Consider the following 27,776-nt stretch of genomic DNA (forward strand, 5'->3'; position numbering starts at 1 on the left):
CGTATATTACTAGTACATTAGGTACCTAATTAATAAATAGTACTTAGCCTAAAATTAGTGGGAAAATCCTTCTATGTCTGTCAGGGTCTGTTTATTTCTTATCCTCATTGTAGTAGCATCATTTATACTGTAGATGATTATTATCATTTGTCAGAGTGGGACTTTAATATGATACTTTCAATATCAAAATAGAGCTGAGAATTATGTTGTGGGGAAAAAACAAAGAAAAATAGAAGTTTTCTAGGCCTCTATTTTTCTTATGATTAAATACCTTTATTGCTTGGAGAAAAAAGAAACTGTTGATATGCATTTTAATCATACACAAAACCCAAAACACTTTTGGCTATCAAACACATTTTTTGAGTTGATTCCTGGTACTTCATTTATTGTTTTATTTATGTAATAACTTATTTTCTCATTATTTCATTTTGCTCATTTTTAAAGTGAATGTCTTTATTTAATAAGAATTGTTAAATTGGGAGAGTAAAACACTGTTAATGAGATTGTGAAAATTTATGTTGTTCTTGATTGTATATTTGCCTAAGAATTAAGATACATGCAATCATTATGTAAAAGTACACATTCAAACAGTCTGTTATTTACAATTCTGTTTAACATTCTTGAAGATGAAACCATATTAGTGACAAAAACATTGGAACCTAATTAAATTTTAAAGGACTTAATGATTGAAAGATGTAGAAAATTTACAGGAAGTATCCATAGTAATTATTGAGTGAAAAGCCTAAAGCTATTGACCCCCTATAAACCTAAAATTAAAATAGGGTTTAAGCAATAGATATAGTTGTTATTACTCATTATTGTCATATACTTGTTAATTCAAAAATGTACCAAACACCTGCTGTGTGCTGACCATGACTCTTCCCAAGTGACATTTATGATATACTGGGGAAAAGTGACAAGGAACCATTCACTTCAGCTCTGTCATGACCACTCCAAAAGAAGACAAGGCATTTAGCATTTTATCAGTTTTACATATATTTATTGAGTAACAATACTGGGGAAATTTTTGTGTTTGACAGTTGATTTTGAACATAGCTGAAATGAAACAGTATTGTTAGCATAGTAGAGCCTGTATATGTAATACCTCGTGACACAATTGTTGAAAATACTCTGAGATGTTCTCATGTGGGGAGGCTGTGCAGTGCTATACTATTTATAGGAATGTGCTTGGTGAATTCATGCTAATTCTGTTTACATTTGTCATAGCTAACATATTAGTATATAGATTGTCAACCTGGCTTGATGGAAAGGATGTGGACTTTGCAGCTAGGAAGAATGTGTTAAAATTGTTGCTTTTATAGTTAGACACGTTATTTACTTTAACCTCTCCAAGCCTGCTTTTTTTTAAATCTCTAAAATAAGAATATATTCTTAGAAAGTAATATAAAGAAAAATGTATACTTCCTGTTGCTAGCTTGTAAAGACTCTAGAAAGATTAAATCTTTATACTGTTGGCTTTATTTCATCCTACTTTAAATGAAAGTCACTGAATACCTTGGGATGGGAAAAATAATAGCAGCAGTCTCTATTTTAGTCTTTTCTAAAACCCATATGTCAGCTGAGGTCTGATGTCCTCTGGGATGTGAATGAAATGAGTTCCAACTCACTAGCTCTCATCTTTTAGGAATGCGAGAGGCTACACCAGGATTGCTGGGCAAGTTTCGCCTATGCCCTCAGGAAGCGCCCAGAGTGCCTGGGACTTAACATACCTCAGTCAACTCTACCTTCAGATTCCTGTCTCCACTGGAACCCCTGGGGCTTTGTGTGCAGCAGCACTTCTCTACTTCTGGCAGGATGAGCTGAATGGAGAGCATTTCTCCCCTCCTGGCAGGACCAGATGGATGGAGAGCACAGCCGCTTCCCTTTATTTTCCCTAGGTACAACTCACAGGCATGGATGGTTAGCCAATGTCTGTGTAGAGCTGGATTCTCCTGCAAAGACTTTTCACATAGCATCAGTGAAAACAACTTAAACTGGAATTTGAGACATTACGTTTGTTACCAGCCACTTTTTCCAAAATATTACAGCATCCCAGTCTATTGCTTGACCCACCTCTCTCCTTGAAGACTTACTTTACTTTCAGCTTTCCTTTGAAGATCTCCTCTCCTGGGTCTTCCCAATCCCTTCCTCAGTTCTTCCCTTTGTTACACAGGTTCATGTAGCTCATCTCCCTGTGTTTGCTGTCTCATGAGTCTATTTTGCTAAGATGTAGGTATGCATAAGGTAGCCATCTCTTCCAGGCTTGGATTCACCCTGTGTTCCTTAGAGTGACTTCCACTGACCACTTTCCTGGAAATCTATGTTCTAACTCACCCAAGAACTGGTAGAAGTACCTTTATTCAGTATTTTTTAGTCATCACTAATAGAACTCTGAAAGTTTAAGGGAGCATGGAAAAATATTTTCTCTCTGATGTAAATCACAGCACTCTCTTGAGAGGACAGGAATAGCTTCATTAATTTTGGTTTTAATAACTATTTTTTCCTTCTAGATATAATTTGTTAAACTCAATTTTCTTCATCTTAAGTGTTTTCTAGATATATTCCTATTAGGTTTTGCTTTCTCAACTGTAAAATTGAGAGATTGCATAAGGTAATTTTAAAAGTTCCTTATTAGTTTAAAAGTATTTATTTATTTGAATCTATTTCTACCTTTCTCTAACAATTATTATCTGTATGGTTATCAGTTAAAAATATCTAAGTCTTTTTTAACTGATATTGAAATGAATCAATGAGTAAAACCTCTAACACCCAATTTATTTCATCATCCCTTTCTGAAATCATATATTCTTTGTTCAAGGCCTAAAGGTGTGTAGGAGATGTGGATTTGAGAAATATCTAATCTTTCTGATCTTCAGTTGTTTTTTTTTTTTATAACCACAAAAGAAAATGATAGTGACTACTTTGCCAAATTGCTTTGAGGAATATTTGAGAACATTTATATAGAAAGAATTTGGAAATTGTAAGACACTACCATATAGTAATTAATTAGTGAGGACAAAAGTGAAAACTGAGAAATAATAGATCTGGGTTTTTAGCACAATTTATACATTTTAGCAATGGAAGAAAATGATTCAAATTCCTCTCAAGCTAGTCATTGGTCTTGCACTTTCTTCTCTGTCTCCAATATTGGCAATACATCACTTTAAGGGCAGAGGTTAGATAATTTATTTGTGATATGTACTGAATGGCATAAAACTGCCTACTTAAATAAATATATTGATTTTTCAAAAATAAATTTTATTATGTATAGTTAAGGTTTACAACATGATGTTATGGTACATAGAGATAATAAAATGTTTTATCATAATAAAGTATATTAACATAACTATCATCTCACATAAATTCTTTTTTGTTAGCAAGCAGCTAAAATATACTTCACCAAAATTTCTAATATAACTTATTAATTTTAGTCTTTTTGCTAAGTCTCTAGACTTGGTCATTCTTTGTAATTAAAATGGGACAGCTGGGGGTGGGGAATGACAGCTCCCATGATTTCTACTTATTTTTTTACAATCCAGCCATGCTGTTTCCTAGTCTAACTGTACCTTTATTAGACTCTAGAGTCATTGAACTTCACACAAGTTAAAACTGAAAGGAATGGATCATCAAAGATACTTTCAGATATAAAGCTGCTGGTCGAAGGAATACAATCATGAATTTTTGCTCCAATGGCAGGGCAATGAGTGACATTGCTAAGGACTAAGGACTTGCTACCTGTTGTTGAAGTCCTATTGCAAAATGATGATAATAAATTTCATTACCTCTCCATAGTTCCAAAAAGGACTTTGACCCATGTCATGACATGTGAATAAATCAGTCAGGGTCGCTCCAGGTGAATTGGGCTGGCTACTAAATAACCACACAGAAACAGAAAGTAACTATTTTGGGGTTCAGAGATGGCTCCTCTACCTCAGCTCTCACAAGGGAGGCCAGAGAGGCAGGCAAAAGAGAGAGCAAGCATATCCCAAATCCCAGTTTTATTTGGGGAGAGCTGTTCAATAGAACATTTTATTCTAATAGGGCCAAGGGTCAGGTTTTGGAGGGTAGAGTCTTGCTTGGTGATGTCTTCTTGTCAGCAATTTGACTGTCATCTTGAAAAGTCACACCCATCTCAGGTGCTGTGTGGGGATTATAGGCAGAGCTAGTGAAAAGGACACATATATCACATAGTCCAGTCAGAGCAGCAACATCAGTCCAGTTCCCTCATACACTCAAATGAGCATAGCTCACATACATAGCCCATGGCTGGCTCTCGAAAGACCCATATTAAAGTAGCCATTCACTTTTGCACTCCTTGACTAGTCCTCCCTGTTGGGGCCTCTTGTGTCCAAACCTGTGCCTTCCTTCCTGTCTCAATTGAAAGCATTAGCTCCTTTTCTCAGTGCATCTTCCTTCAGGACTCTGGAATCCACTTTTTATTCATAGACACTTAGTTTTTTATTAATCTTACTTTGCTTTTTTTTTGTTTTATTAGTACATTATAGTTATACATAGTAGCGGAGTTCATTTTGACATATCATACATTCACGATTCCATATAATTTGCTCTGTTTCAGCGTCCAATACTTCCTTTCCCTCCTTCTCATCCCTGTTCTTCTTCTATTCTTCTGGTCTTCTTCTATTTATTTGTTGTTTTGAAATTGATGCTTTCTAGATATACATAAAGGTAAAATTCACCAGTACATTCGTATATGTACTCTCCTTTGCTAATATGTACACCTTAACTTTATTTTCTCTTTTTTTCCATATATTTTTATTGATGCATTGCAACCATACATAATATTGGGATTTGTCTTCATGCATTCATGCATACACATGATATTTTTTCTCACTTTGAAATGTGCTTTAGTCTCCATGGTTAAAAAAAAATAAGAAAAGAAAAAAAGTAGGAAAAAAAAAACAACATTGTTTTTGTTGTTTGGTCTTTCTTTATCTCACAGAGAGAATTTTTCTTTCCTCAACTAGACTCTACCCTTCTTCAAAATCTCGAGTCTGGATTCTGTCATCAAAGAATATTCTCCAGAAAGCAGACTATAATACAGAATAAGTAGAAAAAAATTCTCAGGGAGAAAGTCTATAATGGACAAAGGGTAGAGTACTCAGATGGTGACATTCCCTGACATTTCTGAAGAAAGAAAAAGGAAAGAAAGAGCATTGCGTAGAAAAACCCTCAGACACCCAGGGTTCAAAGAAAACCTCAGATTCACTAGTGGAGCACTCCAGAGTACAAAACGTGCACTTGAAAGGTCTTAGGTTAGTGGGACTGGCCCAGCTTGACACGCCCCATGGTGCTCAGCTAAGGAGTGTGACCTGGAATGAATGCTACTGTAGCAGATCCTGCCATTCAGTACCTGGCTGCTGTCAACTAACCACATTGCTGGCAGTCTGGTTCTCTCCAAGGGAGATCTGAGCACAACCTTGTCACTTGCCACAGGTATTGGTCACTCTGTTGAAGTTACTTCCTGAAAGCTCCTAAGTGATGATTAAACTCTTTTTCTCCAAAGGTGCAACTTTTGGTTAACTGCCCCTTTTAGGTTGGCAAGAAACATGCTTTTCCAGAGGTATGTTCTACCTTAAATTCAAAAGTAGTCTATAAAATTTTTCTTGGTCTCTGTGGTTACAGTCTTATGCTATAACAGAGGACAAAAACTCTTCAGTGTTCATAACTTCAAAAAATTACTATTTGATATTAATTTTTAAATATGCAAAAGCTATTCTACAATTCAGATGCCTTGAAAATTTAACTTAGTGCTATATTTTTTGAGTTCTTAATATGTGGTAAAGACTTTCATTGATATTTTGTATGTACCTGAACTCTTTTCATTGGTAACAGAAACCATTGAGATAAATATTATTAATATTAATATTTAACACAAGAGTAAACTGAGTCAACAGAGAAAATAAATAAATTTCAAGGTGACATGGACTATAATGTGGTAAAACCAGAATTCCAACCCAGGTCTTCAGAGTTTACACAACCAGTACATTTCCTGTATGTTAATATCTAAAGTACTTTTTCTATAAAATTGTTAATTGCAAAATGTTGATCTACTTTTAAGCATATGCATCATGCAGCGATATTTATTTTTCTTTCAGGTCCCTGCATTCCGAATCCATGCCATAATGGAGGAACCTGTGAAATAAGTGAAGCATACAGAGGGGACACTTTCATAGGCTATGTTTGTAAATGTCCCCGAGGATTTAATGGGATTCACTGTCAGCACAGTAAGTTATTTCTAGTCATTGTGCTTTTATTATTATTGATCTAAAGTGTACAAGTCATTACCATTCTTTGTTTGTAGTAGAATCATAGATTCTTTGAGCAGTTTGAGCAGCAAAGAGCCCTAGCACTTGGCTATACTGCTTCTCTCCCACTGAATACACCAGGTCCTCAGCTGAGGACTCGACTATGTTGCAGTCCTTCCAGGGATGTGGGGGGTTCGTAATATCCTGGTTTGCCCTTTTTATCATTGTTCAACCATAATTGCAAAATATTCCTGTTCCTGTAAAACTGATATTTGTCTCCCTTTCACATTCACATTAAAGCTACATTTTTCATGCTTCCCAGAATTATCCTGGTGATTAAGTTCAGAGATGATACCCAGAAAAGAGCACTGTACACTCTGCCCTATCTATAAGACAGGGATCTCCTTCTTTCTTATTGTCATTTTAGCATGTAAATCTTTGAAAAGTCAACAAGCATGCCATCTGCACTTCTTTCTTTTATCTCTAATCTTATTTATCCTGGAAATTTCATCAAAATAAATTCATTTGTGATGATTTCTTCTTAGAAGCAGAACTGAACAAAAATGTCAAATGAGTGGTGTGGACTTCAGATTACCACAGGATCCCAGCAGGCAAGCTCTCAAGGAAAGTTTTTATAGGGGTGTCACATGCAAGCTGAGTATTGGAGAAGGGACTGGATATTGATCAGAGGGAGGTGGTAGGAAGAGTAGAGAGGGATTATGTGAGCCATGAATATCAGAGTGACTGTTAAGTGATGGTTTTAAAAATAAGTAAGGCAAATCTGGATATGTCAGCCAGAGCCTGATTTCCACCCAATAGCATCAAGCATAGGGTCCCCCAAACCTGAATCTTTGGGAGCATCTTGTACTTTTCTGGACATTTCCCATGTCCAAGAGTTTGTAGAATTTCCGAAGATGGGAACCCAGCATCCCAGGTGCCTAGATATTCACTTAATCCAATGAAGAGAATATTGGCAATCCTTAATCACAATGCCTTGAGATACAGTGTCAGAGCTGTGCCCAGAGGAGACAATCTGCCCACCTCCTTCAATTCAGTTCAGAGTAGCCTGTACACATACACACTGAAGACCCACCTGGAACCAGATTTTCATGATGGACTGTTTTCTGGTGTTCAGACATGGGCCTTAAATGTAAGGTCAAATTATTCTGATTTCCTTTTTTAGAAACTGAGAGTATATACAAGCAGATTCTTACTGTTAGAAGAAATCCTTAGAGTTTGGAAGGATTATATTTGGAAGGCATGTATAGACCCCTAATGTCACATGTATTCCACATTAATTCATTCTTTTTCCTCAACCTACTGTTGAAGGCAGCATGAAGTTGGGGCCTGCCTTTAAGCCAGAGATTGGAAAACTCAAAATCTTAGTTCTGACAAATAATATTTATACAGTAATAGAAAATTATTTTCATTATCTCTAGGCCTAAATTTCTTCATTTTGAGCAGTTCCATTTCATTTCAGTTGTTTTTAAGCACTTAGAAGTTCCATCAAATATATCAAGTCAGCCAGGTGTGGTGGCAAATGCCTATAATCCCAACACCTCAGGAGGCTTAGGCAGGAGGATCAAAGTTACTCTCAGCCACTTAATGATGCCCTAAGCAACTCAGAAAAAAAAATCAAGTCATCTTTTATATGTCCCAGTCTTTTGCCTTATACCCTTGCATCACACTGAAAATTCATTAAATTTCAAAGCTTATTTTGGAGACCAAATAACTGCTCCCCTTTCTGCAACTGACCCCTTCCCCAAGACCTTAAATTCATCTTAGGTATTGCAGTAGAAAACCTGAGGTTGAGAGATTCAATTCAGAACTAGAATTTTATTGTCAAATCACCTGCCTCTATTCTGTAGATTGCATCATTATTAGTTGCAAGAGTCAATGGAAGGAAAAAGACTATATTTGGATTTGGAATCAGAAATCTAGATTTGAGACCTGACCTTTAAAGTTATTGGATAAGTGACCTTGAGCTAGTCATTTGACCTTTCTGTGACCAAAGACACATAAATTGAGGAATTGAACTAGAAATAGATGACCTTTGGTTCACATGAACCAGGAAAATATTATGACTAAATGGGTTGCTTACTCACTGTATAAAGGTTATCAAGCCTTCCACTTTATAGATGAAATTGAAAAGGATTATAAATTGGGAAAGCAGATTAAGAAGTGCTGGTAGCTCTGGAAATCTTTCTGTAGGAGAAACAGAAATACAACTCTTTAATCCCCTGCAAGAACTGCTATGTGTTTGGGTTTATTTTTCACACTGGTAACAGTTTCATGACCGAGATATTCTCTAGCGCCTTGCTACTCAGAATGTCCCTAGGAGATTTTTAGAAATGCAGATTATCAAGCATCACCTCAAGTCAACTGAATCAGAATCTGCACTCCATAACAATCCCCAGGTGACTCTTGCATATCAGAAAGTTTGAGAACTACTATACAAAGTTTTGAATAGCTAAGTATGATCATATCCTACACTGATAGCAACTGTTGAATTCAGTTGCATAAAATAGATGAGAGCAAAATGTTAAAGGTTTTTGAAAGGCAAGACTTCATTGAAAGTTACTAAAAATTAGAGATGTATTAATTTAATATGAATATTTCATTTGGAAAAAGAATAGAAAAAAATCCTGCAGATAGACATTGGGGGAATGCTTACTAAATCAGTTCTATGTGATAGAATATTCACTAAATATTCTAGAATATAGTTAGACACTTAATTAAGTTTTATGATACCCAGTGATGAATATACAGGTAATCATTTCAGTTTAACAACTATGTTACCAATGTTTTACAAATTAGGAAAATTATTTCCATAATTAATATCTACATATGCTTTTTGGATTTTTTAATGGTATAAGTTTTATTTTAGTATAAAGTTTATAGAAAAACTGAGCATGAAATATAGGGTTCCCATCTAGCTTTCTTTCACATCCATACACAGTTTCCCCTAGCATTAACATATTGAACTGCAATACATTTATTACAATTGTAAGCAAGTATTAATACAACATTATTAACTAAAGCCCATAATTTACATCAGGTTGATTTCTTTTTTATTTTATAATTACCTGGGATTTTAAAAATGGATAAGCTCAGGTGTTCTCCATTATAGAATCACACAAAATAGGTTCATTGACATAACCACCCCCTGTACTCTATCCATTTATGCTTTCCTTCCCCTGCCCCAACCTTTGACAGCCATTGATCTTTCACTATCTCTATAGTTTTTCCTTTTCCAGAAATTCAAATAATTAGAATCCCCCAGAATGTAACCTTTTCACATTGATTGCTTTCACTGAACAATATGCATTTAAGGTCCTTCCTTATCTTTCTAGGACTTGGTAGCTCATTAGTTTTTACACTTAATATTTCATTCTATAGTTTTATCACAGTTTACTCACCATTTGTAGGATACCTTGGTTACTTTCAAATTTTGGCAATGATAAATAAAGCTTCTATAAATATTCACATGCAAGGTTTTATGTGAACATAAGTCTTCAATTTATTTGGGTAATACCTAGGAGAGCAATATCTGGGAAGGTGCCTTCAGTTTTATAAGAGACTGCCAAAATGCCTCCTATGGGGACTGTACCATTTTACCTGCTTGCTGGCAATTAATGAGAGTCCCTGTTTTTCAACATACTCATCAACATTAGTCATAATAAAAATAGCATGAGATTATAACTCTATAATAATTTTATAATAATCATTAGGGATCTCATATAGATTTATCAAATTGTATTTGTTTTGAAAATGCCATAGAATAATTTGAAACACACATACACACTGTATGTATGTATATAAATTAAGGATATACATTGTAGAATAAATTGAGCACCAAAATGGTCCAGAGGTTAAGATTTGAAAGGCATTTGTAAGCAGGCAGCTTTCTACTGGGAGCTGCATTTGGGGCATGCTAGAAGTAATCATATTGTCTTCGTTGCCTAGTAACAACTCTAATGCCTTAGAGAAGGACTATTGCTTCATTCCCAGGACTCTGCCTGTCTTCCCACTGCAGACTCTCTATGCATTCTTCCCTCCCAGTCAGTGCACAACTTCACAGCCATTATTTCCTTCAAGAACAAATTGTCATTTTCTATTTTTTGGTGAAGAATAGCTGGTCTAGGAGCCCACCAAGTCCTATAAGCAAAAGGAATGGTTTAAAGAAGTGGTCCATGTGATCAGACTGGCTCAGGAAAGATAAAATTCTCACTAGCCCTTTTCCTCATTGTAAAAGGTAGTCAGGAAAACAGACCTAAGGCTTTCCTCTTTATTCTGCTAAATACTGTAAATCAGTTTGGTCTTAGATTTATGTTATTGATTAATGGATTCATACATTCAACAAATAAAAATCTACTGGGGCCTTGAATTTTTTCACTTGTGTAAATTACATGTTCCACTTTTCTTAGAATTAGATAATGATATTTGCTGTTTCAATAATCATTGTTAATAGGATTAATTGCATATTTGGCAATTTTGTGTTTTCTCTGATACTTTATACTTGTTAAACATGCAGACTCATAGTCTACCTAAGCCCTGTTGAATTGGAATCTTTGGTCAATGCCTTGGATTTAATGCTTTAGGACTTAAAAATACCCATATGATCTTGAGGTACACTAAACGTAAGGACCATTGGCTTAAAGACTGACCATTAACCTTAAGTATCTTAATTATACTGGAGGAGGCATAATGTAAGGGGCAGGATTCTGGATAAGACCTGGATTTTGATGCAGCTCTATCTTGATCTATAGAGGAAGGGTCAGCTGGCACTTAATGCTTCTGTGCTACAGGTTTCTCATTTAATAATTCAATGCAATAGACATTTACTGAGAGCTTACTGTGTTGTATGCTCAAAATAACATGTCTGCAAAAACTGGATTTAATAGCCCTTTAACCTGCTTGCTTAAAAAAATGTTCATTAGAGTCACATGAGGTGTTTCAAAACATACTTTACAAAATTGGAAGAATTAGATATGCCTGATGGTCTAATGTTTTACAATCTAATACTGATTCCTATTGATTGTGAATTTTTCTTTCCTTTAAAAATGTTTTATTTTTTTTAAGAAAAAAAAATCTGTATTGTGGGATAAAGAGAACTTTATGCTTTTCTATAAAAATTTTTCTTAACATCCTAATTAAAGATAATTCTTATTATTTTTAAATCAATTTTTAATAATTTTTATCTTCCTGGCTTCTTTAGTTTAGCTTTTTCACGACAGAGTCCATTTGTCTTAACAAAGAATTCACTTCCAAATTTTGTAAAAACTTTTACCTGGAGTTATTACTTATACATGCAAACTATGTAACTCCATTGGTTAAATAAATATCTCCAAGAAGACTTTCAAAATAGACTTGTTTCCAATCCCAAAAGCTGAGGTCAAGATTTGAAATATTCCTGCTCACTGATGACTTTGCAGGTCAGTGTGAGGCCCCTTAAGTATATAAACCAGAGGTCCTGGAACTCACTAAACATTGAATCATGTGGACGTCCAAAGAAATACACAGATTTCTTTTGTTCATCCACAGAGATTCCAGTTTAATAGACTTAGTTTTGGACCCAGGTGTATTTAACAATTCCCCCAGTAAAAGTGACACAAATGTTCCTAGAACTCTGGTTCTCAACCTTGGCTGCACATTACAACTGCCTGGGGACCTATAAAAAATAGTAACGGCTGACTTCTACCCCAGAATCTGATTTTTAATTGGTCCAGGGTGTGGTTTAGGCATTAGGGGTTTTAAAACCTCCCCTGATGATTCTAATGTGCAACCAAAGCTGGAAATCAGTGTTCTAGAACCATCTTGTGAGGAATTGCAGAATCTAAGCCCAATAAGCAGAGATACACTCAAAGGGAAACTAAATTTAGTATACTTAATTAAAAGCTCACACAGAATGAGCTTCTCAAAACCTTATTGAATTGTGACATTTAACCTTTGTTTAAAATCATGCAAATCATCTTACAGAAAGAATTCCTAACTAAGTGAAAGAATCAAGACAGAAGAAGTTGTTAGCTTATTCTTCTTATAATTCATCATTCTTTAATCTATCTATATTAGCCAGAGTTCCAAAACATTTTTATTTTCTTATTTTCCTTTTTTGGCTAGAGGCCAACAAAGAACATGGTCTTGGACAACATAGATAATAGATATTTGCACAGAAACACTACTCAAATATGTAAACAAACTCTGATATTGATAAAACTCATATTTTAAAATGGCTATTTTAGATAATAGGAAAAACATTTTTATCCTTTTACTTATTAAAAGAAACCTGGTTGTTCCAAAATAATAAACTCTGAACAGAAATATCTTTTAAAAATTTTGCCACAAGATTATACTCATAAAGAGAGCATATTTATACTAATAGGCTCGAGCTTCTAGAATGGGTTCACTCATGTTTTATGAAGATTCTCTAAAGGAACACAAATAAAACCACAAAAGCAGTTTTTAAAAATAATGTGATTAATCTGAATTTACACAGTCTCCCAGTGATGTTAACATTTATTTTCTGATCACTATTGCTCTTTGCTGCTACCTTCTGAACTTCCCTGTAGCTCCCATGGGACCTCATTCTTTCCTAGAGTATCCCCCAGCCACATCAGGAAATTATATATTCACACATTTAGGAAGTATTTATTGAGAACTTACTTTTTGGTGAATATGTGTCATGTACTTAGCTCTGCCATTGACCCCTCCTGGAACATACTGCTCAGGGGCAAGCTACTCTGTCCCCAGCTAAATGATTACCTCACCAGCTAAAGTGTACATGGTCTGAAGAAGCAGCAGGAGTCTAGTCATTTTAGCCACATTGGGTCCTACTGTGTTCCTTGGTGTTGGCTATTTTCAGAACATCACAAATCTTTTTATGAACTCAACCTTCTTGCTGGAGCTGCTCTATCATTCAGGGCACAAGCAGATGCCCCAGGCTTGTTAGGGTCAGAAGGCAATATGTCTATACCTCTTATCCCTATATCTATCATCTTCCCCCAAAGCTATTTTGCAGACTCATTTCTCCTTAGATCTGAAAGCATCTATGCACACAAGGATAAATCTCCTTATGGATCTGAAGCCTATTTATCCAGCAGGTATGGATTAATGCCTACTTTGAACCAAGCAATGTTCTGTATGTTGATTACAGCACTGAACCAAAACAACCAAATCCCTGCTGTTTCAGGGCTTTTATTCTAATGGGAAAACTTATAATAAAAAAATAGCAACACTTGCTTTACCATAAAGTCAAGCAATTAAACTCCTGGGCACTTATCTCAGAGAACTAAAAGTTTAAGTTCACCCAAATATCTGTTCATGGATGTCCATAACAGTTTTATTTGTAATGGCTTAAAATTGGAATTGATCTAGATGTCCTTCAACAGGTAATTGGATAAACAAACTTTGGTACATGCATACCTGTTACTCAAAATAGAAAGGTAGGAACTATTTATTGATACTTATAAAAACTTAGATAAATCTCCAGGAAATTAGCTGAGTGAAAAGAAAAAAAAAGTCAATTTCAAGAGGCTGTATACTAAATACTTCACTTCTATAACATTTTTGAGATGACCAAGTTTTAGAAATGGAGAATATTCTAGTGGTTTCCAGATATTATAGAAAGGGAGGAAGGTGAGTGTGGTTTATGAAAGGGCAACATGAGGTATCTTTGTGGTGCTGAAACTGTTCAGCATACTGCCATGATAGATTCACAAATGTATGCACATGATAAAATTGTATAGAACTAATTACATATGCAAATAAGTAAAACTCTTTACATCTGGATAATATTGCCATATTTTTAATAATGTCAATAATATTTTGGTTATACTTTTATTATTCACTTGCAAAAATTGGCAAAGTGTACATGGATCTCTTTGTATTATTTTTATAATGAATATGAGTGTAACTAATGAAAATTTTAATTAAAGAACATAAAGCATTAATATGTAATATCTAGTATCCATGTGTGTTTATCAGGATGGGACATGTAATTCAGGGGTATTATTTTGTAACATGGCCAAAGAAGTTTCCTCAGACCTCAAATTGACATTTGAGACTCAGGAAGCTTATCAGGGAGCAAAACACTATTGCACCCTAGGGTAATTAAAGTTTTTTGAGAACTTTAAGGCACCATATACATCTTTAAATTAGTCATTGCTGTGAGGAGGTTTCAGTCATTTTTAAGGTACATCTTAAATTAGAATACTTCTAATGTAAAATTTACCAACCTGACCACCCGAAAAAAAACAAAAACCATTTAGTGGTAAAGGAACTACTTCTGCCATTTTTTAAATAAGTTAATAGTTTATTTGGATAATGAAGGTGTGATTATTAACACAATTGAAAACTAAAATGCAAGGGACCTGAACCTTGATTCCTTGTATGCTCTTAACAAGTCATATGAACTTCAACAAGTGCTGATTGAAGCCCTGTTTTCCTTGTCTTTCAAATATAAGTAACTGGGCCATTCTCCCAGTTAGGTTCTAGTTCATTATGCCAACGCAATTTAAAATATATGAAAGTGTTTTGTATAATTAGAAATTCTGTATTTTCATAAATTTATTATTTTTTCTATTATTGATTTTCAAAATACTTTAATCATGGCAGAAGAAATTGACATTAAAATAAACACTGATTTTTATCTCACCTAATTATATGGCAGAAAGGTTAGGAACATCAGATGCCTCGATTTAAAAAGTATTATCTTCTAGCTGGGTACAGTGGCACATGCCTGTAATCAAGCTACTTGGGAAGCTGTGTCTGAAGGATTACAAGTTTACTATTAGCCTGAGCGACTTAGGGAGTCCTTGTCTCAAAATAAAAAATAAAATGGGCTGTAGAAGAATTAATTAGTAAAGCACCCCTGTGGTCTCTTCCAGTACCACGCATACACACACACACACACACACACACACACACACGCATGCACACACACAAATTAGAAGCAGATGAAAATCAAAGAAAATGTGCTGTATATACACCATGGAGTTATAATCAGTCATGAAGAAGAATGAAATTATGGCATTTGCTGTTCACTAAATAGAACTAGAGAACATAATGCTAAGTGAAAGAAGCCAGGCTCCAAAGAGTTTAGGGATGAATGTTTTCTCTTATATGCAGAAGGTAGCCCTAAACAAGGAGAAAAAGTATTTTTGTTGCTATTGTCTTTCTCAGAGTCTATTACCATGTGGCATAAAATGTTATCAGATAATACATTAATGGACTTACTGTTTACCAGACTAATGATTCATTCATTCATTCATTCATCAAATATTTATGAGCTGGGTACTATGTGTCTAGGGGAACTCTTGAAAATAGAAGAACAACCAGTGGAGTAAAGGAAGAGGGTAGAGAGGAAGGAGAGAGGGACAGAAAAGGGAGGAACAGGGGAATGAAACTGACTAAATCATGTCTTTTCCTGTCCATTGCTCTTGACCTTACCTCCTGCTGCTTGTACTGTATTCACTCTGTTCCCTTGCTGTCCTCAAACATACTGAGCCTGATATCAGTCTGGGGACCTTGCACACACACACACACACACACACACACACACACACACACACATTACCATAGTATGTGCTCATTTTCTTCTTAGATCTTGGCTCAAGTGATAAATTTCCAGAGGTACATTTTCTGACTGCCTCAAATGAAATGGAGTTCTGTAACACCTTCTTCACTTTGCTTTCCCTTCTTCTACCTTCCGTTATTTTAGAATTTCTCACCTGATGCCGTATAATACATTTATTTCTTACTGTTTTTTTTCCTCTGTAGAAAATAAGCTTCCTTTCTATAGCCAAGACTTTTTTCATTTATGTTTTGCTATATTCAAAATGATTAAAAGTACCCAGCTCATAAATATTTGATAAATAAATGAATGAATGAATCATCAGTCTGGTAAACAGTAATTCCATAAATGTATCTTCTGATAACATTTTACCTTCCATGGTAATAGACTCTGAGAAAGACAAAAACAACAAAAATACTTTTAAGAAATAATATGTGCCTTTAAGAGCTTATGAAATTAATGTAGAATAAAATAGTAGTTCACCTAATGGGCCAAATGAGTTTGGGAACAGTGTACATTGCCTTTCTTCTTCTGGAGATAGTCAGTGTTAATTGGCTTATTGATGGTTCTCAGGAGTAACAGGAGTTCTCCAGTTGATAAAGAATTATAGGTAAGTAATTGTTGGATAATTTTGAAAATGAGTTTAATATTATTTAACTTAATTGCCTAAAAGAGATAGAAGTAGGAGTGGCGTGGAAATCTCAGAGGGAGAGCTCAATCATTATATAAAGAAGAAAGGACAGAAAACAAAATTGAGACAGAGACATGAAAAGTTGAGGGAGTTATTGTTAAAGGAGTGATTAGCATGTTGGAGGCAGAGGTGAGACTAAAGGCTAATAAAGGGTTTCTTTGTATCAGCACAAATGCATGTCTTATTACAAATTCACACTAGGAGGAAGAATCACCCATACATACGTAACTACAGCATCCAGTCAGTGCTATGGCTGTCCCCAGAGATATAGTGACTATGTTGACATGTTAATATTGCTCTTTGTGAAGCAACTTCCTTTGTCTGAGAGAAGAAGGAGCAATGAACAATGCTTTCCATCAAGATTATCTACACATCCTATGCCACTCTTGGTGCTCGAATCTGTTCCATCATGTGTGGTGTACAGTCAGCATACTGTTTTTCTTGGAGTCACTTTTCTTTGTATACCCTCAGTCCATTTTCAGCTGCCTTTTCCCAGTTGTCTATGCCTGGAAGCTGCATCTCCACAGAGTGAACTGAGGGCTCCTGTGAGCTGCATTCTTGTAGCCAGGCAGTAAATCCTTCAAGAGCAATATTGTAAGTCAGGACTAGTGGCACCTAAGAGGGGCATGCAGCAGAGGAACTACACTTCTGAACCCACAGTCGCATGTGAAAGGTGAATATCGGAGGTGAAAGGTGAATATCGGAGGTGATTCTTCCTCATATCAGACAGCTCTGAATATGTCCCCTTCTCACAGCTGTACTGAGTATGTAGTTGCTTTCTTTTTAGGACCCTATATGTCAGATTAAGAAAGGTGTACAGGAAGCATTCAATGCGAGCATCTTGCAACTGTCCAGTCATGTATATTTTAAATCATGAAATCTATGTCCTTTGCATTTTTCATAGCAAAGGCATAGTTAGAGGCACCAGATGAATCTCATATTCTGAACCTCATGTCTTACTAAAATCTATTACTGACCCAACATTCCAAGTTTATTTCCACATCCCCGTTTGTATACCAAATGCTTCACCCATGTATGCCACTGTCCATGCCCCCTCCACACTCTGTGATTCCCCAGGTACTGCTTTTGATTTTGTGCTTTTTGTGCTGGTAAAGCCCTTTCTCTTCTTCTCTTGTATACAAATGTCAGATGCAGATCATCCATGAACACTTCTACCCTTCCCACTCATTATCAGGCAAAAAGAATCTCCTAATTTCTACCTTATACAACACTTATTCTTTTTCCTTCTAACTTGTTTTGTATTTATTTGTATATTTCTCATCACCCCAGGTAGCTTAAAGGCAATTTCTACCTGACTCATATTTGATTCATGATCATAACCTAGCATACTGTTTGCATATAGTAGGTAACGAAAATATATTTGACAAATTAATGAGTAGTAGGGCTTAGTAAATACTTGCTTATTATTTGACTACTAAAATAGAAATCTAGAAAAAAAATGGTGAACTGCATGGAAATCTTTGCAATTTTCTGGTCTCTTGGACCAGACCTCTGGGCTTGCTTGCCCTTACTGAACAGGTTATATGGCTGTGTGACATACAAAATGATCCCTTATGTTCAGCAAGGTTTCTATCACATGGTCAATGTACTGTAAGCATTTGTTGAATGAATCAATGTGAGGGTATCTGTTATCTGGATTCTATTTTTTCATTTTTACTAAATATAAGGTAGCACATTGTATTACCTCTTTGTCAATGTGATAAAATACCTGAGACTTAAAAGAGAAAATATTTATCTGGCTCATGGTTTCAGAGGTTTTCATCTATGGTCAATTTGATCTATTGCTATAGAGTGCAACAAGACAGAACATTATGGTGGAAGGATGTGGTGGTGGAAAGTTGCTCAGCTCATGGTAGCTTTCAGCAAGCTGAAAAAAAACCTACCAGAGAGGAAGGGGGCAGGCACAAGATATAGTCCCCAAGGAGAGGAGCCCAACAATCCCTTCAGTTATGAATCCCTCAGTGGATTTAATCAATTCTTGTGACAAGAGCCTTCATTATCTACTCACATCCCCAAAGCCTACCTTTGAACATTGCTACGGGGAGCAAGCTTTCAACACATGAGCCTTTGGAGATAATTCCATATCTAACCATAATGACACACATATTTATCAACTTTAAAGTACAGGAATATTCCGTGTTATTAGGAATGAGACCTATAAAAGCTATTTTGTCTGGCATAAAAAAGCTTAATATTAAAATCTAATAAGTAACCTGTCCTAGGTTCCTATAGCTCCCATTTTAATCTGCGGTTTTTGATGTCTGTTTTTAGTTTTGAGTATTTTAATATGTAGGGATTTTACTTCAAACTTTTTCAATTGATTTGTTGAAAAACATAGTATACATCAAAAATAGATAAATATTCCCAATTCTTCCCAGTTGGCTCTGAATTGATAATGATAGCAAAACAAGGTATGCACAGCAATAAAGTTATGTCTCTATGGATAGCTGCAGAAGTCCCAGGCAGCCTTTTAGAGGCAGGAAATTATTCCAAGTTTCTAAGGAGCTACATATAAAATAGTCACCATATTTGAAGGGAGTAAGCAATGGAATCTATTTTGAAGTGGATGAGGTATTATTTTGATGACAATATGGATGATATTTTTCAATATGGATAATCAATTTTAAAAAATTGTTTTTAGTTGTAGATGGAGACAATACCTTTATTTATTTGTTTTATGTGGTGCTGAAGATCTAACTCAAGGCCTTACACATGCTAGGCAAGCATTTTACCACTGAGCCCACAACCTTGGCTCCAATAATCATTTTTTCTTGTATCTTCATCTAAGTAAAGCCCAATGAAATGTGAATACACACACACACACACACACACACACACACACGTATATATTATGTATTTGTGTAATTTAACATGCGCATTTCTTTTCCTATAAATGATGACACACATTCCAATCAATTTTGCCCTAAATTCTATAAATGAATTGTTTAGTCCTAGTGGTAATCTGATTAGATAGTTTCCTGGACTAATGATGCCTTTTTAAAAATTTATGAAGCCATCTATGATATCTAGTATATATTTCCACTGCTAGTCTTCTACACTAAAAACTAAACAAACATGGACTTGCCTTTTTTCCTTGAAATAGCTTAATTCTTAATAATAGGTCATAAATTTTAATTTGTCTCTGAGAGTTTTAGAAATAAAACTTATTTCAAATTCTCTTGTGTGCACTCTTGTAAGAGTATAGAGGACGTTTTTATCTGAGAACATAGTATTTTTCTTTTCTCTTCAGAGTAGTTGAATTGAAGAAAAATATTTATTGCCACCCATCTATCTGCTGTAGTTTATGGCCTGCCATTCTCAAATGGCTCAGAGAGTATATTTAAAATGAACCTCCTGGTCATTTCCTGTTTCTCGGGGACTTTGGACATGATGTGGTTTTGTCATTTGACAGTAGATGCATTCTTTGAAGTTCACATTTCTTGCCCAATTTTTCTCAAGCGTTCTCAATACAAATTCGAGAGCTTTGATGGATTTTGAAAGCAAACCATCTTGTTTTCTCCAAATATTTTATTTAAACTATGATTGATGGTAAGTACATAATTAGCAATAAAGGGAAAATAAGATGGCTAAGAGTTAAGAATGAAATTTAAAAACTGAGTTTTCCTTTTGTTATTTATTATGATTTCTTGAGGTCAATTATATATAGACTGGTGATTAAATGCCTGCCTAGAGAGGTTGAATACAAGAAGCTGTGGCTGATACAGAGCAAGGACAGGAAAAGGTTTAGGGACAGGGCTGAAGTTCCAGAATGTAACAAGAAAAGAATGTGGATGGATTTTCTGTGGGCCATGTGGGACTCTCAAAACCAAGCAGCTATATTATCTTAGGAGGGATGGATAGTGCATGGTGGATGTACGGGGTGTCCCAAAAGAGTGAAGGCAGATACAGATGAGGAATTCCCAGAGCTAAAATGGCATTCAAGAATCTTCAAACTTGCTTCCAGGAGAAGAAAAGCACACAGTTGTATATCTTCTTAATCCAAGGGGTTACCAATACTATCTTTCAACCCAACCACCAAGCAAGATTTTTCATTTCATCTACTCTGATATAGAACACATCAAAATACTGCTATTGTCTTGAAGAGGATTAGATGGGTTTAAAAGAGTGAGTCCATAACTTCCTTCCCAGTTTCTTCCTAAGTCACTGCCTGGAGGGAACTCTGCCCTGAGTCTCACATTGGAGACTTTTCTCTGACTTCCTCTAGCATCATCCCTTCTATGGGGCTAGGAGTTTGCAGGTATAGGGGGTCATACTCATTTAGAGATCTGTGGTCTCTTTGAGACAATGCTCAAGGAACTCCTGATGCCAGAATATTCTGGTCAAATGATGCTGAAAATAGGTCCAGGTCCTAAATGGGCCTCTTCTCCATGTCTGTCCTCCACGGATGACCATGACATTAGTGTCTACAATGCTCATCTTGGTGACAAAACCTGGGGCTTCAGTTTTCTGTATGGAGGAGGCAGAGCTTAGGTATTTGGGTTGGAATATTTTTAAAGAAGTGTGAGATGAGAATTTTTAAAAATACAGTCCCCACTGTATTTTATGGAACCCTGAGATGTCTGAGAGTTCTAAATTTGAACCCAGCCTTCCATATGTTCGGAAATGTTTTAAATATTTGTTCATCTTATTTGTAACTTTTAATTAGGTAGATTTGTAAGATGGCTGCTATTTTCATCCAGATCTGCCCCTATTAGGAGAGAACCTACTTCTGCTTCTGGCCCACTTCATTTCCACTGTTCAGCAGGCCTGAGTTGAGGAGGAGAAGATCCAAACTAGAAATCATGGATTTCTACATGCCCAAGACAAGACTTGTTTTAGGGTGTGAGATATATGCAAATGTTTATTAACTGTAACTCAGATAAAGGTATTTTTCTTACCTAAAAGTAACAAGAAAAACCAGGAAAGTTGTTTCAAGACTTGATTCAGTATCAGAAAAAAACAAATATCTAATCTTAGGTGAAAGATTTTTGTTTTGATTTAAGTCTTATAGACTGAGAAAATCTAGTTCACAAAGAATACAGTGTTCATTATGTTTGCTCTGGTGATTCATTTTCTTACAGGCATCCTGTGATCCTATGATCTTACATCTATCCAAGATATCTGGACCTGAGAAAAGAATTAGTCATAAAAAATCCCTAGGCTTTACAAAGGCAGTCACCCTGAAGCTAGACAAAGAAATGTCTCCTTTACCCTTACCTTACATCAGGAGTATTTCCTTAGATCTAGGATTGAAATATGGAATATGCAATTCTATCAGCCATTAATTATTATCTGGGAACTGTAAGTAACTGAGCTTCATTTTATGTCCAAAATAAATAGGACATAGTTTAAATCCCTACATCATTTCCCTAGATACTTTACTTATAGAGCTATAGTGTTTCCATGTTGGGCTGCATGTGTTACAGGAGAGTGTAAGAGACAGGACTATGAGAGGAAGAAAATAAGAGGACTTACTTTTATGTTTTTGAATTGTTAAAAATTAGATACACTAAGTGAGAAGTTATTTAATCACATGAAGGATGCACCTAGTCTGGATTACCTGTCAAAATATACCAGTGCAGAGGTGCTCAGGATAGAGCAGGAGTTTTACAAAGCAGAACACTCCAGGCACAATGTGGCAGTTATATTATCTATTTAAAATAAAATGTTCTCTCTCCAAATCCACAATTGGCTTAAAAATTCTGCACAGAAATGTCAAGTTGAGAAAATACCAATAATGCAAGCAAAGAAGAAAATGGAAGCTAATGTTTCTTCTATTATGAGCTAAACAAAATGTGATGAGACAAAGTGTGTCAAACTAATTGTTTCCAATAAGAAATTGGCTCCTCATATTGAAACTTTCATTATGATATATAACACGTTGATATATGTTATTGATTTGCATTTCCTATATACATTCAGTGATGTATCCAATATATTAGCAATCTTTTATGTAATACTCACATAGTTTATAACTACTTAACTATATATTTATTAGAAGTGCATATCATAATTAAGATTATAGAGATGTATGCACAAGTGTTTTGTGGGCATGACTAGTGGGACCTAGAAGGCGTTTAGAGTTTTTGAAAGAAAAGATGTACTTACAATATAGAAGCTGATTTAAGCTTGAAGTTGTAAAAGTAACCAATAAACAGATGTTTTATTATATTTATATTAACCATTTTCCTCTGCTTCTATCTAACCCTAAAGACACTATTTTATGCCTACAAAGTTGCAGTCTACTTATGATTATTGAAACAACATAAAGATAAAGATTCAATCAAAGGGATATTTGAAGCCCTTGGAAAAATATCTATGGCTGTGTCTTTGCCCTTACTCTCCTATAGTAATTTAAGATGAGTTAACTCAAAAATTCACTATTTATTTAAAATAAATACCTAGCTGACTTTCAACATTTTTATTAATGGAAATTTCTACCCATTAGTTTGTATTGCAGAATGGCAGAAAGTGAATCTCTGGAGATGCCTGTGGCCAAAATGTTTCCACTTGGTTTCATGTACAGGCAATGAGGATATCATTAAAACATAATAAAAATGTACATTGTTTCATTTTATTGTTCTGTTTGTTCCTTTTTTTATAGGCACCACAGGGAATGATTTTATGGATTTTGTAATAAATGAGTTTGGGGGGAACATAAAAAAATAGAAATCTGAAGGAGTATGATTACTAGATCAATACTCTATATGTTGAGAATGGAACTGAAATGTAAAAGCATGGAATTATGAAAGTGAATCCCCTAACCTGAAAGTTCCAAAAAATAAAGGTAAATGAAAGAATTCATCACAAATACAATTTTTTTGAGTGAGAATTTTTGTAAGCATCTTAGATAGAGGGTTTCAAGACATTAAATTAAAGATTTTTATATTTATATGTTCTTCTATTTTTAACTATTCAATTTCCCCCTGCAATTGAGGGATATAAATATATCTTGTACATGCTAGAAACACTTTAAAAATATGCTTCAGTAATGCATGTATATCTCTTCTGAGATTCTGAATGTCCTTTCCATTCCCAGGTATTCTATTTTGTAGCATAATCCAGGGAAAGTGTCTGTAAAATAAAAGTAGACATATTTAGATATGTATGTCTATTTTGCTAGTGGTAATTGGATATTTTCCCATTATTCACTGTAATTTCTTTTAGTGCAGATATTATTCTTTAAAATCTCAGAGCAGTGTTCACTTGTAGAATTAAGAAGTACATTGTAAGACCCTGAAGATTGCCTATTCTTGTGAATTGCTAGATGAGAGTGGTGAAATGAGAATGCCAAAATGTTACTTGACTCTGTCCAATATAATTGATAAATTTATAAACCAGTCAGATTTCAATTTACTTTTATTTTCCATCATTAGGACATCTGGTTTTATAAACGTTTTCTTTTATGTCTTTCCTCATATTCAATGAAGCTTGTTGTGCCTAACAGTTTTGTCTGTATGCTGTTCTAATGCTTTAATTGTATGCAGCATGCTGCTTTGTTATAGAAACACTTCTTTATTCAGTAATATATTCTAGCTATCATTGTCTAGAAATTTTCAGAACATCCCCTTTCATTGGAACCAAAATATTCAATGTTCTAAGGCTGAAGTATTGCTATATTTTAATTATCTCTTGAATATTTATGCATTTAGTAAATTATGCATTTAGCTTTCTATATGATCTTATTTTTAAATTCATAATACATCTGTATAAGAAATAATTACAAGGGAAAAGCAAATTTGCCATAAAGTATTCAGAAAGATTAAAAATCCTCATCACTATCTTCTCCATCATTCTCTCCAAAGACTTTTTACAAAGATCAGACAGATTGGGAGCTCTATCATTATCAGGAACACTAAGTTCTGTGGGCACATGGTGGGCAGATCGAAAAGGGCCTAAAAATAGATTTTGAGAAAATATAGAACCAGAATTTATGTTTTTAAAAATTGATCTGCAAAAATGCCAAACATTATATGTGTATAATTTACATTTTTTTTAAAATTTGAAAAGTTTGGTTCTATATCCTATGACCCACCGCCAACCTTTTCTCCATCTTGTTTCTTTAGAAAGATTTGAATGTTATTTAATGGGCTTCTCATTTCACATCTGGAATATATGTAAGACTTTTTCACAATCAATGATGTGAGTAAATCCCCTGCTTCTTTTTAAAGAAAAAGCTAAAATATTATATAGAGATTTTTGTAACCTTTAAGTGAAAATAGAGGTAAAAGAAATACTCTTTAAACAAAATGAAAGATATAGTCTCTGATATTTTTAAGAAACTATTTTTCTCTACTAATAAATTTTCTTAAAAAATTATGGATACTAACTTCTGGCATAAAAATTTTTGATAAATATGATACTGGAGAAGGAGGAAACTCCAGTATTTACTCTCTCCTTCTCATTCTGTCTATACTATGTGCCAATGCTACTCTGGCCTGATGTCTCAAAAGCATATATACTAGAGAAAGATTTTTATCTAGTGGATGCCAAATATAAAACATAATAACTTCTCTTGATGCTTTCCTTAACAATCTTTAGGACCAAGATTGTTGCTCTCACAGGAAATACACTCTTCTTAATTTTACTGAGCAGTCAGAAGAAATTGTTTGTTTGAGCTGGTAGCCTCCCTAGAGGGAATGTGGTAAGAGGTTGAATTTGAAGTCTTAAAAAAGGCTCTCCATTAGGAAACTTGGAATAAATAGTGAACATTTTAGTTTCATTGTTTGAAATGTTTGAAAATAGGATGAACAGTGAATTCTCTCTCTCTCTCTCTCTCTCTCTCTCTCTCTCTCTCTCTCTCTCTCTCTCTCTTTGTGTGTGTGTGTGTGTATGTGTTATGTGTGTGTTTAATAAGCCAAATTGGACATATGTATTTTGATCTCTTTACCCTGAAAGCTCACTGAAGTGACAGTGAATTCTAAATAAAATAAAGATAATATAATATTTAATGATCTAAAATCAGTGAGAGGGACCTTTATCTTCCTGGATGAAGGAGTGTGGGAGACCATTACGTCATAAATAAAAAAGGCCACCCAGAGCCTACATCCCTGACACAGCAAAGGCTGAAATGGAGACAAGGCTGTTCTTCACATAGTAGAACAGGTCCTAGCTAAGTTCAGAGAAGAGACCTGACAGAAATCAGGTTAGTCAACTAACAGCTTTCTTTAAATGGCTGCTCTGGTTGCCCCTCCTTTCCCTCTCTATGCCCTCTCCCAAAACAGCACAATTTTCACCATTAAAACTATAATAGTTCTGTCTAAAAAAAATTAAGGTTTCCTAGGAATGAGCTTGGGTTCCAAATGTGGAATTTGAAAACACTAAGAGAATCTTCTCTTGCAAGATGGGATGAGCCTTGATATCTGCACTCTGCCTATGGGTCCTGGACTAAGCATTGGCAGTCAATCTTCTCATACAGGGGAGAAGCCTGTTGGTGAAAATAAACCCGTAAAAGTATTGAAGAAGAGAAATAATTTAAGAATATCTCTTAATCTCCTCTCTCATATATATATAAGTAGACAATTAAGCTTCACCAGACATTTAAGGTAAACTACACAAAACAGAAAATCCAAAATGAATACATAAAATACTTGATGCAAGAGGAATAAAGTATGGTTCATGGAATAGAGAGACCTCATCAACACATCTTAATTATAAAGATAAAGAAAATAGGATGTTTATATAACAAAAATATGCCACTTTGAAAAAGAGTTTGTGAATATGAAAAATTGGATTGGAGGAATTTTTTAGTATAGTAAGAAGTAAAATTCAGAGACACCTTAAAAACTTAGATGAAAATATAAATAAATGGAAAATATGAGTTATATGCTTAATAAACAATGGGTTGTTGATTTAAGAAATTCCACACAGAACTATATTTTATTTATAAGAAAATAGAAAAATTGGAGGCAATAATAATTAAATCCTTGTGTGAAATAAATACATGAGTGCAGACACAGTGAATGACAAAAGACATTTTAAAACAAATTCTAAAGAATTCTGACATTTGCTCATAAATGGATGGATCTAGAGACTATCATGCTAAGTGAAATAAGCCAATCCCCCAAATCTAAGGTCTTCTGATATGTGGATACTAACATATAATAAGGAGTGGGTGAGACTAGAAGTCAATGGATTAGACAGAGGGGAATGAAGAGGAGCGGAATAGGATTAGGAAAGACAGTGGAATGAATCTGACATAACTTTTCTATGTCTATATATGAATACATCACAATGAATCTCCACATCATGTCTAGCTATAAGACTGGAATCCTAATTAGTATAAGTTATACCTCATGTTTATATAAATATATCAAATTCTACTTCTACTATCATGTCTCTCTAAAAAGAACAAATAATTTTTTAAAAAGAAATCTGTATGTAGATAAAATCTCATAATCCCCCCCCAAAATGAATGCTATTGTTCTCCAGAGAGAAAATAATCAGTAAGACATATCTACATAGATAAGTAGATAAGATAGACAGGATTTTTTTTAGAGGAATTAGCTTACATCATTATGGGGAGGCTGAGAAGTTCCATGGTCCTATGAAAATAAGGTTTTTCAGGGTTCCAGAGAATCCCAGTTGTATGGCTCAGTTCTAGTCCAAAAGCCTCAGAACCAGGGAATTCAGTAGTGCCACCATTAGTCCAAGACAAAAAGGTTAGGATCAGTTGGGTGGGAAGGGTGTGCAAGTCCCATAGTCCGAAGGCTGGGGAACTTGGAGTCCTAATTTCCAAAGCACAAGGATAAAGGTCTTCCAGCTCAAGAAGGCAGAAAGAGAATTCACCATTCCTCTACTTTAGGGTCTTCTCCAGGCCCTCAAACAACTAGGTTTTGCCTGCCCACATAGAGAAGGGCTCTTCCTTACTCCATCTACTGTTAAAGTTCCAATTTCTTTTGCCAACCTGATCCCAGATATACTCAGAAATAATGATTTACCATTTATTTGTTTATCTCTTACTCCATTCAAGTTGATGCCATCACAAGATGTAACAGATTAACTTGAAGCAAACACTATATTGGCTTCAAACATTCTAGGTAGCAATTGTGTACACTAGAAGATAAGAAAATGAATTCTTGTACTATTTACTTTCTGGGAATACATGAATTTGTACTTAGACTTCTATTAGAAGGCGAATTTCATGCAAATGTGGTGGCAGTTTTTAAGACAAAGGCTCAAAATGACCTTTTCCTTGCTTTTTTCATGAAAATTACCTGAAAATATC

The 27,776-nt window shown here is 34.8% G+C and overlaps 1 pseudogene; it reads left to right on the forward strand.

Annotated features, from left to right (window-relative positions):
- LOC143641288 (EGF-like repeat and discoidin I-like domain-containing protein 3) overlaps positions 1-27,776 on the forward strand; it is a 282,744-nt pseudogene that overhangs the window by 169,974 nt on the left and 84,994 nt on the right.

This window comes from Callospermophilus lateralis, unplaced genomic scaffold (genome assembly GCF_048772815.1).
Source record: "Callospermophilus lateralis isolate mCalLat2 unplaced genomic scaffold, mCalLat2.hap1 Scaffold_94, whole genome shotgun sequence".
NCBI lineage: Eukaryota > Metazoa > Chordata > Mammalia > Rodentia > Sciuridae > Callospermophilus > Callospermophilus lateralis.